The sequence below is a fragment of the Theobroma cacao genome, chromosome 5 (genome assembly GCF_000208745.1).
Source record: "Theobroma cacao cultivar B97-61/B2 chromosome 5, Criollo_cocoa_genome_V2, whole genome shotgun sequence".
Classification (NCBI taxonomy): Eukaryota; Viridiplantae; Streptophyta; class Magnoliopsida; order Malvales; family Malvaceae; genus Theobroma; species Theobroma cacao.
Window position 1 is genome coordinate 1,489,759 of NC_030854.1, and position 11,790 is coordinate 1,501,548.

The window sequence follows — 11,790 nt, forward strand, 5'->3', positions numbered from 1 at the left end:
AGTATGATGGGAGGGCTCGAGAACCATTTTTAATAAAAGGCTTTTGCCCGAATTAGGTTCATTATGCACAAAATATTATTTTAAAAAGAAAACGTACGATGACCCCGAAGACGGGAATTATTCGTCGAATTTGCGAAGGCGAGTTTCTCGGATAATTCCCTAGGTGAGAGAATATCCCGAGTCCCACCAGTATGATGGGCGGATTCAGAAAATATCCTCGATAAAAGGTTATTTGTCCGGCATTTTTATCTCACGCCATGCATTTCATCTCGCCACTCATTTGCGTTCCATTTTAGGTTAAATAATAAAAATAATAATTAAGGAAATCTAGTGAAATTAAAAATTAAAGCCCAATATGATGATCTAAAAATGGTACCGTTCATGGAACGGGCGTCCGAGGGGTGCTAATCCTTCCCCGGGCGTAACCGCACTCCCGAACCTAGATCCAGAAAATTGTAGACCGGTTTAAGGTTCTTTTCGGTGGGCTTAAAATTAATTTAAGTTTGCATCGATTAGAATCGAGTCAATAGGTGGCCAATCACACCTAGTAAAAAAAAAAGATTGGTGGTGACTCCTAGTTTAATGTTTAGTGAGTTTTCACATTCACGTCTAGCGGTCGGGTTCCCGGACCCGCACGTTACGACAATAGGTTATTTTCTATTAATTACAATTAGAGTGCTTTCATGTTTCCTTTTCATATGTGCTTTCTATTATTTAAGTCTTTGTAACAGTGGTATCCAAGCTAGCTTAGAAATAAAAAAGAGTAAAAAAAGTGAGGAGTCATTTGCAACAGCACAACCATCTCATTCTAGCAAGCATTTCTTATTGCAGCAACAATATCTCATCTCCATGACTTAAGAAAATTATGATCTCAAAACAATAGTAACCAACTATTCCTCGTTTTGATGATCATTACGATCATTAGAGCATGCTAATGGAAAACTTCCTCAGGTCCAAAGATTTTTGGCAAATGGTTAGTGTTAGAATAGAAGATCCAGCAATTGATACACCATTATCAAATGCACAAAAGGCAAAAATAGAAGGCTTAAAGTTAAAAGATTTAAAGGTAAAGAACTATTTATTCCAAGCAATTGATTGATCTATCTTGGAAACCATTCTTAGCAAAGACACTTCCAAATAGATTTGGGATTTCATAAAAAAGAAATTTCATGGATTAATAAGGGCGAAAAGGTAGCAACTTCAAACACTTCGTTTGGAGTTTGAAACACTTCGACTGAAAATAGAGGAGTCTGTCTCTAAGTTTTTCTCAAGCACAATGGCGATTATCAACAAGATGTGTGTCCATGGAGAAAAGATGGAGCACATGACAGTGGTGGAGAAGATTCTACGATCAATGACACCAAAGTTTAACTATGTAGTTTGTGCAATTGATGAATCCAAGGATCTCGATGATCTTTCAATTGATGAATTGCAAGGATCGTTGCTGGTTCATGAACAAAAGTTGAGTTTTCAAGATAATAGAGAACAAGCTTTGAAAGCCTCTAGCAATAATTCATCTTCCACATCGAATAGTTCAGACCAGGGAAGAGGAAAAGGTAAAAGACGAGGCAAAAGCAGAGATAGAGGAAACCAAAATCGTTAGTAGCAACACAACTTTGAGGAAGGTCATTTAAACAATACCCACAGAAGAGGAAGAGCTCAAAGTAGTTACCAATCAAAGCCAGTGGAAAAATCTCACATTGAGTGCTACAGATGCCATAGGTATGGTCATTATATGTTATAATGTCAAATAGATTCATCCAAAGAAAATGGTGGAAGAGCTGACTTTGCAAAAATAGAAGAAAATGTGTCGTTGTTAATGGTTTGTCATGCCAATGAGGAAACTCACAAGAATTTATGGTACCTAGACACAAGCTGCATCAATCATAAGTTTAGAGACAAGTCTGTATTTTCTTATTTGAATGAATCCTACCGTGATATTGTAAAGTTCGGAGATAACTTCCAGGTATCTATGATAGGGAAAGGCAAGGTAACTATCCAAACTAAAGAAAATCTTGTTCATTATATCACTATTGTTCTCTTTGTTTCAAAATTAAAAACAAATTTGCTTGGTGTGGGGAAACTTCCAAAAAAGGGATATGTAATCTTTATAAAAAATGGAGTTTGCAAAATTAAAGATGAAAAGTTGGGCCCAATAGTTCAGGTTAGCATGACAACCAAATGTATGTTTCCACTTTATCTTCACAACACCATTCATTCTTGCTTCAATACAAGATTGAACAAGGAAGCTTGGCTGTGGCATTTTTACTATAGACATCTGAATTTTGGTGGATTAAAGATACTTCATCAAAAGAATATGGTGGCTGGTCTCCCTTAACTAGTAGTTTCTCCTCAAGTTTGTGAATAATGTGTTGTTAGTAAACAACATCGCTCTTAATTTCCATAAAGAAAATAATGGAGAGTAAGAAAGCCTTTGAAGTTAGTCCATTCAGACATTTGTAGGCCAATCAATCCAACTTCGAATGGAGGTAACAAGTATTTGATTACTTTTATTGATAACTACAATTAGAAAATATGGATTTATTTTTTGAAAGAAAAATCTGAAGCTTTTTTGACTTTTAAGAATTATAAAGTGCTTGTTGAAAAAGAAGTTGGTATGTCAATAAAGGTTCTTCACACTAATCGTGGTGGAGAATACACCTCTCATGAATTTACAGTTTTTTGCGAGACTCATGGCATCAAAAGGTAGCTTGCAACAGCTTATACATCACAACAAAATGGTGTTTGTGAAAGAAAGAATCGTACCATCCTTAATATGGTGTGAAGTCTCTTGTTAAAGAATGGAGTTCCAAAACCTTTCTAGCCTGAAGCAGTTAATTGGAGTGTGCATTTTTTGAATAAAAGCCCCACACTCATTGTTCAAAATATGACACTAGAAGAGGCATGAAGCAAACATAGACCAACTGTCGATCACTTCAGGATTTTCAGTTGTATTGCATATCCCACGTTCTAGACCAAAAGAGGAGTAAGCTTGACGATAAAGGAGAAAAATGTGTTTTTCTTGGTGTTAGTGAGCAATCAAAAGCTTACAAGCTCTACAATCCCAACACCAAGAAACTCATTATTGGTCGTGACGTTGTGTTTGATGAAGAAAAAACCTGGCCTTAGAATAAGACAAGTGTTGGACAAAATTCAGGTATCCCAACAGATTTTGATGATGAAGATCAAAAACAAAAGCCAGCGAGGAATTTGCAACCATCAACAAATTTGCAAACTGATCTAGGAGATGTTGAGCACACACCAATGGCAATAGCAGAAGAAGAATGATGATCACAATGCATGAGGAGAAGACCATCATGGATGAATGACTGTGAGGTACTTGAATCTTATTAGTCTTATGATTCACTTGTACATTTTGTTCTATTTTCTGATTGTGATCCTATAGCCTTTAAAGATGTTGTTAAAGAACCAAAATGGCAAAAAGCAATGGATGATGAAATCTCAGCCATAAAAAGAAACAACATTTGGGAATTGACAGATCTTCTCAGCAATCAAAAGACAATTAGAGTCGAGTGGGTATACAAGACGAAATTCGAAGAGAATGGTGAAGTTGATAAATACAAGCCATGCTTGGTTGCTAAAGGCTACAAGCCAAAGTATGGTGTTGATTACAAAGAAGTTTTTGTTCAAGTCTTAAGGCGTGATACGATCAGATTAGTGATTGTATTTGCTGCACAACACTCATGGCCTATTTTTCAGTTAAACATAAAGTCAACATTCTTACATGGTGAGTTGTAAGAAAAGGTATTTATCAATCAACCTCCTGGTTATGTGAAGCTTGGTAATGAGTATAAAGTGTATGAATTAAAAAAAAAAAGGCTTTATCTGGACTCAAACAAGCTCCAAGAACTTGATATAGTCGTATAGATGCTTATTTTTCACGAGAGGAATTTAGAAAATGTCCATATAGTATACACTTTACATAAAAAATAAAGACGGAGGGAAAATTTTTATTGTATGTTTATATGTCGATGATTTAATTTATACTAGAATGATGAGGCTATGTGTGGCATCCCCCTCAGGGCCCACTCTAAGGTATTGTATGGTCTGGGTCTATTCTATGTGCCCCGCTGCAACTGAAATGGTTAAAAGCGTTCCCTTCGGGGGGAAAAAAAGGTCTTGGGTTCGATCCACGGGATCAGAAAGGTTCATGTGCCAGAACTGCTGCAGCGGGGCACACAGAATAAACCCAGACCATACAATTCCTTGAAGTGGGCCCCGAGGGGGACGCCACACTATGTTTGAAGACTTTAAGCAATCTATGATGGTTGAATTTGATATGTCTGATCATGACATCAAGCATTATTTTCTTGGTATTGAAGTGGAACATTTTGTTGCTGGGATTTTTATCTCTCAAAAGAAATATATTCAAGAAATTTAGACAGATTTCAAATGAAGGATTGTAATTCAGTGAATACTCCTATTGAATTTGGTTTGAAGCTAACAAGAGATCCTGAAAGGAAAAAGGTAGATGGCACTCTTTACAAGCAAATAGTGGGAAGCTTGATGTATATGGATGCAACAAGACCGGACATAAAGCATGTTGTTAGTCTCATTAGCAAATACATGGAGAGTTCAAGGGAAGTACATGTTTTGGTTGCCAACATACTATGGAATTTGGACTGTTCTACAAGAAAAGGAGAGAAGTCAGACTTAATTTGTTTTACAAATAATGATTATGCAAGAGATCGCGATGATAGAAAAAGCACATTGGGTTTTGTCTTTATGCTTGGTTCGGGGGCTATTTCATGGTCATCAAGGAAACAACCAATTGTCACTTTGTCAACAATTGAAGCTAAATTTGTTGCTGCAACTTCATGTGCATGTCAAGTAGTATGGTTGAAAAGAATTCTTGAAGATCTCTGTTTGAGAAATGAAGAACCCATAGTCATTTATTGTGATAATAGTTCTACAATTAAACTTTCAAACAATCCAGTTTTACATGAAAGAAACAAACATATTAATGTTAGATATCATTTTCTACGTGATCTTTGTAATAATGGGATAATTGATTTGGTGTTTTGTAAAAGCAAGGATCAAGTGGATGATATTTTGAATAAACCGCTTAAGCAAGCAGGATGTGTTCGTGAAGCTTCAAAGAATGCTTGGAGTATGCTCTTCAAAGAATGTTGTTCAAGGGAAGGCATAGCTGAAGTGTTGAAGTTCATTTATTCCTAAATTGATTTATGCATATTTCAGTTTAAAAGAGGGTGTTAAGAGTTATCTGTTTCTTAATAGTTTGTTATTTTGTCTTAATCTTTAGAAGGTTAAAAAATAGTGGGTTGTTTTAAGCATTTGCTTTATAGTGAATTGTTTAAAGTGATTATATTTTTCTATTTTATAGGAGTTAGTGGTGAATGTTAGTAGTTAGCTAATGATATCTTTATGATGTAATGCCTATTTATAGGCTTTTTTCTATCAATTACAAATAAAGTATTTTCATGTTTCCTTTTTATATGTGTCTTCTGTAAATATTATAATATTATTTTTATTTTATATATATATATATATATATATCAAACACAGTATTAATATCTTGGTGGGATAGTAGTAAAAGAGAAAAGAAAAACAAGAACATAGATTTGGAGAGGAAGTAACTTTCACCTCGTGATTCCAAAGAGGGGAGGCATATGCATGCATTTTGGTACTTGAACCTCGTTAACTGTTTTCCAATTAAAATCAAACACGTATTCCTGTTAGTACTTTGGCACTGATCTGTTGCCGTCATTGGCCATACCAACACCACCAACCGCCCCTCACCTCTCTTCACTTTGTCGGCCGTTTTAATCCTAATTTTTTACCTTTTTTTTTGTTCTTTCCACGGTGTCTGACATGCTTGCTTTGCAGTTTGCACGTGTAAAGGGTTTTGCAAGCTGGATAGTGCCAATGACTACGGCATCTGACCTCTTATCCAAATCCAAACCCTCTTGTTATTAATAGGAACGAATTAACTGATTAAACTAATCATCCCTTATATTAATCTCTGCTTGTAACTGCATAATCCCTTATTAGTTTTTAATATATATGATTAAATAAGATGAATAGTACTTTATATACATCTTTTATTATTGCTAAATATGTTGTTATCGGACTTAATCCAAATGCTTAAGGAGTTCAAGAAGTCCGTCTTTGAGAAGGTGCCTATGTGATTTTAAATTTTTTATAATTATGGGTTGTCAAAGGACTTATAATCAGTGGTGGAATCAAAGTGATGGCAGGAGTGACGACGATCATTTTTTAATTTTTAATTTTTTTATTATTATATGTATAAAGTTGAAATATTTTAAACCTATGATTGATTATCTTTTAGTCACTTTTTATACAAAATTATAAATTTGTCACTATTTATAATGGAACATATATGTGCATGATCCAAATACGACTCCATTTCATCTCTCTCTTTGTTCTTCCTCCTTTGGATCCTTATTTGCTTAAGTATCAAGGAAGGAATCATGGGAAAAACATTTGATGTCATCGTTTCATCGCAAGAAAATACATGAAAAAGGTTGACATTGTAATGGGATTTGCTAAACTTCACTAATATAATTACAATAACTTAATAATTAAAGTAAGACTAATTATAATTAATCTCTAATGGGTAGCAATGGAAAAACAGAAAGTATAGTGGACCACAAGGCCGCCATTGTCCTCCTAACAGCATTGCATGATTAGAAATAATTAGATAAATTAAATAAATTAAAGGTGGTTGCTTCTTTTTATTCAACTCAAATTATTATTCATTATTCATTATTATTATTAACATCACTATCGTGTTTTACTTTTAATTTTGTTAAGTTATGGAAGTTAAGTATGTCGGCATTATTTTATTTTTTTAAAAAATGTCAACTTACCCTACAAATTAATAATTTTCCTTATCTTCTTTATCTAATTACCACCCTCCAAAAAAAAAAGAAAAAATTAAAATCCTCTTGTCTTGTCTAAGATTAGAGAAACCCATAGACACGTGGCCAAATCAATGTTATAATAAATATAAAAGTTATTACAGATTAATTTTAATATATTTTAAATACTTAATTTAATAATAAATGCATGTATTTGTTTATTTAAAAATCAAATTTTGACTCTTTCGAAAATAAAATAAAAAATGATTCTAGTTATATCAGCAACAAACAACAATATTTTTTTTAATGTTGAGGCATAGTTTATCATTTCTGTTTGACTAAAATTCATCGCATTTAATTATACAAAGTGTCTTAATCTCATAAGTTTATAAGAGCATTCCGCTCTAAAAATCAGCTTTAATATAATTTTTTTTGCAAATGGGCACATGTTCAATGTATGTAACTCCATAAGGTCGCCTTCATCCATATAGGTTAGGAGAGAGTTGCTTAATTATTCGTAATTAAAATTTTTATCTTTTGAGATGCATAGATGATGAGATCACAGTGATTTCTCCTTTACTTATCAACAATTTCTATTGTCTTATGATCACTTAATCTCCAAATTAAGAACATATTATTGTAAGTGTGGATCCACCATCCATCTCTTTTAGTAGGTTTAATAATGCAAAGATTAGAATTATTATTATTATTATTATTATTATTTTGATTTCATGATCTCTCTTATAGGTGGAAGGTTCACTTTCTTCATTTTGATAACTATACCTACTTTTATAAGTTAGTTCGACTTAGTTTTTTGCCTTGCCACCTCTAATATTAATTTGGTAAAATTTCATCCATAATTCATGAGGTTTTAATTTTTCTTGCATAATATCGTGTGTTTTTTTTATCCATTAATTCAAGGTGGATAAATTCTATTCTCAGAAAGGGTTATATCAATAATTTCACTTAATAAAATTATCAAAATTCACTCATTTTAAAAGTTGGTATATTTGTTCAAATTTACGAGTATTTTATTAATTTTATTAGAAAAATAAACGGTGTAACTTCTTTGAGAAAAAAACTAATTATCTACAGAAATTAATTGAGAAAGAAAAAAGAAGATATTATGTGAGAAAAGTTGAAAGCATAACATATTTATTCATGTTAATTTTACATTAAAAAAATATTACGTTTCATTTAAATTTAATTATTGTCGTTTTCTTTTTTCCATTATAAATTGCAAATTGCATGTGAACATCAAGGAGTTTCCATCTTCCATGACAGCAGCTTCCTTTGATACACTAAGTAAACTTTTTTTCTTCTGATATGAATGGATGGTGAGATCACTGTGATTCTCCTCCACTTATCAACAATTGTCAGCACTTAATTTCCAAATTAAGAACATATTCTTGAAGGTGTGGATCCATCACCCATCTCCTTCATTAGGTTTAATGCAAAGATTAGAATTATTAATCTATCGATTTCATCTCATCTCTTATACGTCGAAGCATCATTCATTTGATAAGTATACCTACTTTTACAACTTAGTTCGACTCAATTTTTTAACTTGCCATCTTTAGAATTAATTAGGTAAAACTCCATTTATAGTATAGTTTATGTCATTTTGACTTTTCCTGCGTGATTTCTGTGTTTTTTTTTTATCTCGATTAGTCTCCTGTGTATAAATTTTGTTCTCAAAAGAGATTACGTCATTAATTTTAATCGATTAAATTATATTCTCATTTTAAAAGGTAATTTATCTATTTTCACTTAAATATTTTGATAATTTTATTAAAAAAATTAACAGTTAAACCTTTTTCGAGAGATAAAAAAAGAAACAAAATGTTACGTAAAACAAGTTGAAATCACACGAAATCTAAGTGAAATTTACTTATATTAAGTTTACATTAAAAGAAAGGTTGAGTTTAATTTCAGCTTAATTATTGTCCTTTTTCTTGTTCCATTATAAATTGCAAATTGCATGTTAACATCAAGGAGTTTCTCGATCTTCCATCAGTGACAGCAGCTTGCATATTGCCCTAGCTCTCTCATGCTGGTTCGATTTTACTGTGTCCACAATATTAAATAAGCTAATAATTAACCAAGTGGTTAATTATTTTACTATCTAAGAAAGGGAAATAGTCAAATTTGTCGGTCCAATCATGTTTCCAACACCAGCATTATTAAGCAGACAAAAATTTTCTCAATTCATCATGTCAACATTGTCTGCTTTGCGTGATTCATCCAATTTGAACAATGTGAAGCTGTTCAGTTAAACTTTAGTTTTACAAGAACTAAAATTTATGTTTATTATTTAATCGATTCGATTAATCCAATAATAACAAGTAACGTGATTTCGTATAAATGAGTATACGATAAAATATTTATAAATATTTGATATACTATCAATATACAAACGAGATAGTAATAATCGATTTATTAATATTATATAAAATTTATACATTAATATTACATCAAATATAAGTTATATGATAAATTATATATTTATGTTTCGTATTGAAATCAATGTTAATTGTTCGGGCATCATTTTCATATGGCCCAAAGACAAAAAAATTGATGATGATAATGGCATTTTCGCACCCCAAGCAATTACATCAAAGTAGATGCACAGGATCTTCCATGAATCATTTGGTGATGCATGGAGTGACTTTCACTCCATCATAGACAAGTTAGTGGCTTTGGGAGGTCTGGTCATTTTCTTCTGTTACATTTTATGCATGTCATGTCTCAAAACCATATACTTTTTTGAGTTTGGTCAATCTAAAATGATGGTGTGTTAATCTTGCCAAAGAGAGCTCTCTTTCCATCACTTTCCCTCCATCTTTCTTTCTTTCTTTCTTTCTCATTGTCATGTTGTGGAAGAGTTTGGATTGGATATGAACTTTACTTGTCAAGTAGTATGCTCAATTCTCACAAGTTAAGTCAACATCTGCCTAGGGCCAAAGGTTTGTTTATTCATTTTAGCCTTAATCGAAGTTTATTATGCATTAAGGAAATTTTTGGGTTATAATTCATTATAACAAAATGTTAACCGGTATCCATATATAAGTATTGATTAAGGTGATATTTATAACCGATATCTATATATGTCCCCGTTAATCGATTTTCATGATAATTAATAACACGAGATAAGTTTGGAATTAGAATCAATATGTAATTATTGTTTAAGGGTGGTTAAATGCTCTTTACACCACCTTTTAAACTTCAATACCCAATATTTAAAACTTAAACTCTTACCTTTTAAACTTCAATTTCCTCTTTACACCACCTCCAGCAAGTCCTTCAGTGCAAACTTTCCAATTGCTTTTTAATAGTTTCTCCAATTTCCAAAACTCTATTGCAGAGGTCAAAATTCTTCAATTCCTTTGGTAGCTCAAATGTTTTTGGAAGGGTTTTTAGGAGAAAGTAAGGCAATCACTTGGTTCATGCAAGGGGTAGATTCCCTTAGAATACAATATTTTTTTTCTTTCACGTCACTCTCGTTTCTCTTTTTATTATACGTTATGTTAAAAATTTAATTATTACACGTTATGTTAAAAAATATAGTTATTATACATCATATTGAAAATTTAGTTGTTACATATTATATTGAAAATTTAATTATTACACACCATATTGAAAATTTAATATCTATGTCATGCGTGTGTCCTATACAAGTTTTATACCTCTCACCTTAACCCTTAATTGTAAAAAACTAAAAACATTTTATCTTTAGTTGTTATAATTGAAACGTTTGGTACTTAATTGAAAAAATATCTAAATATTTAATCCCAATTTAAATATTTAACCTTATTTAGGTCATTGAAAAAAAAAAGAAAAAGGGAAATTTCATTCAAGTTGCGGCGTAAATTAGAACTGGGAGAAGCATCACATTTGAAAGAAATGTATGCAACTAAGATCTCCCAAAATATGGAGAAGAAAGACTTGAATAGTATCATAATATTATTAGTAATACATATTCTAAAGGTCTAAGGGCAGCCAGAGAATACATAAGTATATAACAATACAACCTACCCCATATATTTTAGCATTTCGTATTAATAATAAGAAAATTAATTTATGTTTTTAATTATAGTGGGTTGGTTTCAATTGACGAAAGCAAGAAAAAAGAACCCCTCAATTATTTGTTTAATAAGCCATTGCATTTGACTTGGCATGTGCATAAAAAATAAAAGAAAAAACACTAAGTATCCTTTGAAATTAGAATATGAATAATTAGCATATGTATTATGTAACACGAATTAATAACTAAGGGAGTTATTATTCATATATTTGACATTTTTAGAAAAATAAAATAAGATAAGAATGATCACATTAGCATTTGTGAAACGCCATTGCGTGTAAATGTTAAAATTTATATAAGTATTTAATTTTCAAAAAAAAAACTTATATAAGTATTTAAATCAATCATTATTAATAATATAAGTTTAAGCTTTTCGAGAATGATGTCATTTAGCTCCAAAAAATTATTGGGCCAGTGATACTTGAACTCAAGTTATTAGCACTTTATGTTCTGATAATTAAAATATATATTATTTTTAAATATTTTGTCTTTTTTTCGATTTTTTAAAGAGATTTAAGATAAAAATTTTAAATTTTAATATATTTTTATATTAAAATTTAAAATTATTTTATAATATAAGGGGTAAAATACCTTTATTTTCTAAATTTTAATTAAAATTCTAAACGGATCTATTAATTTTGAAAATGAACACTCTGTTCAAAAAAAAATATTTTTCGTTGAATACATAAGTTTAACTATTAGTCAATTGTTAGTTGGATGATATGACAATATTAAAATGATAATTTTATTTTTTATTAATTTTAAAATTATTATTTTATAATTTTTTTAAGTTAAAAAAAGGAAACACCGATTGATGCTACCCAAGGGAGATCAATGCTCCCC